Here is a 6,000-nt window from a genome sequence, read left to right as displayed (position 1 = left end):
GCAGTATTTTTGGAACACAAGGGACAAAGAAAAATTAATTAAGGATAATTTTTTCTCTTGTACTCCTCTACTCAATAGCAAGAAAAATCTAACTTCATACCCAAATGCAACAGTAATGTGAAGGCTTGAGGCAAAATTGTTAGCTACTCACATCAATGGAATGAAGTTAAACAGCTCACTTCCACCTGAGAGAAGAACTATTTTAACAGTTTGTGCTTCGCTAACAAGACACAGATGTCGCCATTGGGCAAACAGGGGCAAGATTGTTTTGTGGTTCGTCATGCACCTCTTCCCAGGGGCACAGCTGAGTGCAAGTTAGAGCTGTCTCCCTTTGTGCATGTTTCAAACAGCGCATTATTTTTTTTCAGCTAGAGACCATTGTCTGCTGCAGCACTGTGAGAAAGCCCTGCAAGCCCATCAGGGGTCAGACACAAGAAGAGGATCTTTAGCAGTTTGAAACTAGCAGGATTTTGTTGGTCTCACTGAAATACAGGGCCTTTAATCAGATGAGGACCTGGACTGTAAAATGAAGCTATGCTGAAGCAGGAGAAATGATCCACCCTAGATTTCCCCCCTCTGCAAAATCTGCTTCCTCATGTGATTACTACTTGTGCACAAACAAGAGCATGTGGATGCCAATCTCCACCCTCCAGTTTATTTGCAGGAGAATACTTCTGAAGTATTTCAAGACTTATCACAAGGACTAAATACACAGAACTGTCTCCATGCCAGGTAACTTGAGCTGAAGGAAGGAAAAAAAACTAAGAAATTAAGTATGGATAGCTGGAGTGTGCTTACTGTGGCAGTGCACAGGGCTCTCATCATGCCAGTCAGGTGCCAGCGTATGTCAGCAGACTTCTAAGTGGCTAATAGCACCAAAAAAACCAACAAACCAACCCCACAAAAAACAGAAAACAAAAAAACAAAAACAAAAAACCCCCAAGGAAAATTCCTGGCAAAGAGCTTCTCCTGACAAAATCCTTAAAGTTCAAGTGTTTTTCAAAAATTTACGTCTTCCAGAGGGTCACTTGATTTGCCACAAAACATTAATCTCAACTACCTCTTTCTGTACAATTACTTCCCACATTTCAGTTTCTCTTCCTGACCTAGAAAACACATTTACAAGATATACTTAGTTGGCTACAGATCTTCATCAGCCACTTCCCTCTGCTAGTTGGTCTGCTAAGCACAGCAACAATAACAAAGGCTTTTTCTTTTTCTTTTTAAAATATGTTTTAGAAAGGAAAAGTGAACCAGACATTGTGTTCCTGTGTTTTTCCAGCAGTGATACAAGAAGGCAATGGCACATGTTCTCAGCACAAATCAGTTGTTACAGGAGTAGGAAGATAGTGTTTGTCACAGCTAGCTGCTGAATGTTTGAAGTGTATTATGAGTATCTATTGCATAAATGAAACAAATAGCAAAATTAACACAAAAACCCTGAGGAAAAGTGATAGTTTGTTGTTCTGTGTCTTAGATCCAGGTAAGACAAGGAATACATTGTGTAAACTTCTACCTCAGAGCTAGTGACTGTTTATGAGTGCAGTAATGCTTATTTTTGTCTGTTCCTTCATGTCTCTATTTTTGTATTACTGGAGGATTTCTTGCTCCAACTGAATTTAAGGCTTGAATTTATCATTATGTATTTGTACAGAAGCTGAAGGTTATGGTGGAAATAGGAATCTCTTCATATTAAGTTCATTACAAAAAGAAAGAAAGTCCTAATTTTCACTGCTGACATTAACAGTGATTGTAGAGTCTATGTGTAAAAAAAAAAAATTGATCATTACAGTGTTTTGAACCTGAACTGTTTATTTTTTTTCTGTGATCTGTTTATTAAGAGTACTCTTCGACTACAGGTGCAACGTAGAGCTCTGCACATACAAGATCAGGCATATTGTCATTAAATTGTCCAGAATGATCAGGACAATTGCATGATAAGCTTAGATCACCTTGGTAGCTTAATTCAGTGTCCATCTACATGGAATATGCTTCCTTTGGATAGGCTAAAATTAGACTTTAAAGCTCTTTTATTCCAGATACTGAATGATTTCTTCCTGGAAGAATAGATGGAATATAAATTGATGGAATGTGGTATCAGTAAGTAAAAAAATATCAACTTTTATAGAATTCACTGAACTTAAAGCTGATCCTAACCATTTAAATAGGTACCTAGTACTTGTCACAGTATGATATAGGTGTGAATATGCTTTGCCAAGATATGTATGTACAGCAGAGGAACATTCACTTAAGCACACACCCACACATCCCCATATGCTTTGAACAGATCTAACTGGTGACTGAAAGATGAAGAGAGCTGAGCCACATAAACATTATACACAATGACTATTAATTTCAAAGCAAGGAGGTAATTTATGGAGGTTGTTAGGAAGCAATGTAAATACAAATGCTCTTCTAATAAGCGCCAGTAGTATCATGTTGGAACGTATTTGTGATTCAGTGTAGTGTGTTAAAGCAAGCAGGGAAGAGTGTGGATGATCTCCATGGAAGATAGTGACAAGACTAAAGAGGTGAAAGCTGACGGGAATGCAGCATTTGGGGACTGAGTCCAAGGAATAGTTCTAGCATGGGCTGACTTAGCAGTGCAGTAAGCAGTGCTTGGTAGTTGAGCAAGGACAGGCAATGTCTGGAATAATTAATCAATAATTCATTATGGAAAAATGCTACCAGCTGTAAACTTAATTTGTAGAATAATGCCCTGCAGTAATGCCAAAAGTTATAAATATATTCATATTTTTTGAAACAGCTATTATGAACTGAAGCCAAATGCTTTAATCATATATAATAAAGCTGACCTAAAAAAAAAAAAAAAAGGAAGAATAGGCTTCTGATAGCAGTCAGTGAAAACCAGGCTGTTAGTATAGAATCCTAATACTGAAAATAACACATTTGGAGTGAAAGCTCTTAATAACAATCTTAACAATTTTGTCTCTTATAAATATTTGATGTCTTTGTGCAGGAATAAAATTCCTACCTCCTATGTGTTTCATTTTCTTTACAGAGCTTTACATATTTTATTTATTATTCTGCATGGTCTATTAGATAACTTTATCATCTAGTGTTTTATAAAAAGCAGTATGGTTGGATATTAATGATCATCTAGCTATCTATTGTTAATATGTATGAGTGAAATTCTTTTAAAGACTTGGCCAGATTTGAATAAATGGTAGTCCTGTGTAGATTTGACTTTTAGACAATTACTCTTCTTGATAGTTTGACACAATCATGTAATTTTTGGGTTGTAGAAACTTCAAAAGATTATTTTATATAAGTCAAGTGCAGCCATTTCAGAAAAAGTAAGCTTGTATTTTCTTTTATGAAATATACTGGTTTAAAAGCAAAACACTGAAATGTAAACTTGGGCTTTAATTTGTTCAGTAATGAAAATTTCAAAGAGAATGAATAAGAATGAAATATTTTTTTCTTATTTGGGATGCTATTTACTGAAATATACTATTAAAAATACATGTGACACCAAATATTTAGACACAAAACTCTTATGATATACATTCAACAGTTGAAATTGTTCCTATGTATATCCTGTCTCTACTAGATCATGGATAACTATTTGGAAAGGAGTGGAGTGCATTTTTTAACCATACATTATTCAGGAAGTGTCATCTATCTAAAATGACGCTAGACTTAGTCTCTCTGATACCTTTGCTACTGTGTAGCAGCTGCAATTCGAGAACTGCCACAAGGCACCTTTCCATGCTGGCAGCCTGTTCAGAGCACACCAGCATCTATCTGCCAACTTCCTGCTGTGTGCTTTGCACCATCCCACCGAACCAACCTCTTTCACCACACGTCCTGATAATGACAGAAGATGCTATTTGAATATTTCTGTGTCTGTAGTTAATTTTCTGTTTAAAAAAATCAAAATGCTCCTACTGTTATTAGTAACAGCACTTTGCAACGCTTTCTGTGTGTCTCAGAATACTTTACCTGGGAAGTTTAGTCGCTGTTTTTCTGTCTCTTTTCACAGAAGGAGAAGGTGGAGATGCTGACATGAGAACTGGAGCCCAGTTTCCTGGTTTGTGAGTCTTCCCAGCATAGAAGACTCACAACCACCTCCGATCATCACTTTCACTCCTGAGAGATGAGGGCCAGACCTGTAGCATGGTCGCAAGCACAGGTGAAGCTTGTGTAGATGTACCTGAGCTTCAGAAACACATGCTCGACCTTCAGGATTTCCTGCTAATTTGTTCAGTGTTCACACCGGGTGTAGCATAGGGGCCACCATCAACTGCTATGCCTTCTGGGTGCTGCTGCAATACAGATATCAGCCACCTTTCCTTTTCTCAGGGCACCTTTATCAGTACAGCTGAAGAGAACACTGTGTGGGCTGTGAATTCCTCTCCAAGATCATGTAAATACTTGGATGGTTCGTGCTGGTCCCTGAGCTGTTGATGCTAGTATTAAACTAACTAGCTAAAGTCAGTTTGCATACATTTGCAACTGCAGCAGAAGTTAAATGATAAATATTCCCAAACACAGCTATGCAAATAGTGGCAAGTTTTGAATAAATGCATGAAATATATTATAGGAGTAAAAAATTCCTCTCTTTTTCCTTTATGAAAAAACAAAGGATGATTTTTCCTCTATGGCACAGTCCAAGTTCTCTTTTATAAACTTCAGATTTTCATACCTCTTACAAAAGGACAAAAGGACCGTAAGATTATGTTAAACATTCAAGGATTATTTTAGTATGGACCATGTTAAGCTACTGATATCTTTCTATTCTACCCTCTGATTCAGGGGCATATAACAGTTGTTGTGTACTGTGCCCATATATTAGTGATTGCTGATTGACAAATTGCCACAATAACGAGACGATGTTGTATACAAAAATTAACAGACAAAACTACCCACCCAAACAAACACACATCCTTCATTACATTGTAAAAGATGCTAAAAACTGGAATTGCAAATGGTAGCAACCCCATCCACATATAAATCTCAAAGGGAGAGAGACAGCATTCTTGGAAATGGTGCCACCCCAAAGACAGAGCATAGAGGCTAACCTTGTTCAAAGGAAACTGTCACACCTTGGTAGTGGCCTTACTTGTACCTAAAATAATTTATCTCTGACTTAAAAGCCAACAAAATTAGCTCCTGCCCAGCCCAAAAGGGCTGGTTACTGTTCTCATGGTCAGCTCCAGAGGGGTTCACTGGGCTGATACCTCCATTCCTCTCTAACTGTCTGCCTTCATGAATGGTTATGGAAGTATGTTTTTATGGTTGCTGAGAAGAGAGAGAGCTGGGAAGGAGAGATGCAGCTCTTAGGGCTGGAGTTTGGCAGCATGAATCTGCTTCAACTGCCATGCCACCTCAAGAAGATATATGGAAATGAGTACTTATCCAAAGAAAGGGGAGAATAACACATCCCAGGGCTTATAACCATGACGACTGTGTATAATTTCCTAAACTCCCTCAAAGAGGCAATGTTTTGTTTCCCTACCGGGGCAGACAGGCCTGTCCTGAGAAAACCAACTGTTTAACTGTGGGTGACTAATAACTGTTGTAATGAATTAAAAGCCGTGTGACTAAGTCAAGTGCAAGACTTTCAAAGTGTGAGTATCTTCTTGAAAATGAGGTTTAGCAAATGAACAAAGAGCTCCCAGAAATACTGAATTTGTTTCCTTGGCATTTTAGTAATTGTTTGACCTGGCCATTTCAAATTATGACTTGAAACAAACAGAGATATTCAGGAAGGCAGGTACTCTGTATTTCCAAGAAAAAATATTTTCTGAAATAACATAGTGCTTAGTTATAGCTATGCAAAAGCATATTATGCTGAGCTGTCATATTTTGAGTTGCAGCCTTTTCATACTGCTGAAATATCAGTACTCTCTGTACTGCTTGTATACTGTTAACCATTAGTGTCCTTGTGTAATATGGAGTTGGAAACCTGTATAATGTACTAACATGACCAGAAAAACACCATCATAGCCCCCTACCCCTTGAAAAAAATCAATT

The sequence above is a fragment of the Empidonax traillii genome, unplaced genomic scaffold (genome assembly GCF_003031625.1).
Source record: "Empidonax traillii isolate 1590-97213 ecotype Southwest subspecies unplaced genomic scaffold, ASM303162v1 scaffold112:size1231168, whole genome shotgun sequence".
Classification (NCBI taxonomy): Eukaryota; Metazoa; Chordata; class Aves; order Passeriformes; family Tyrannidae; genus Empidonax; species Empidonax traillii.
The sequence above is the reverse complement of the archived record's forward strand: the minus strand, read 5'-3'. Positions refer to the sequence as shown.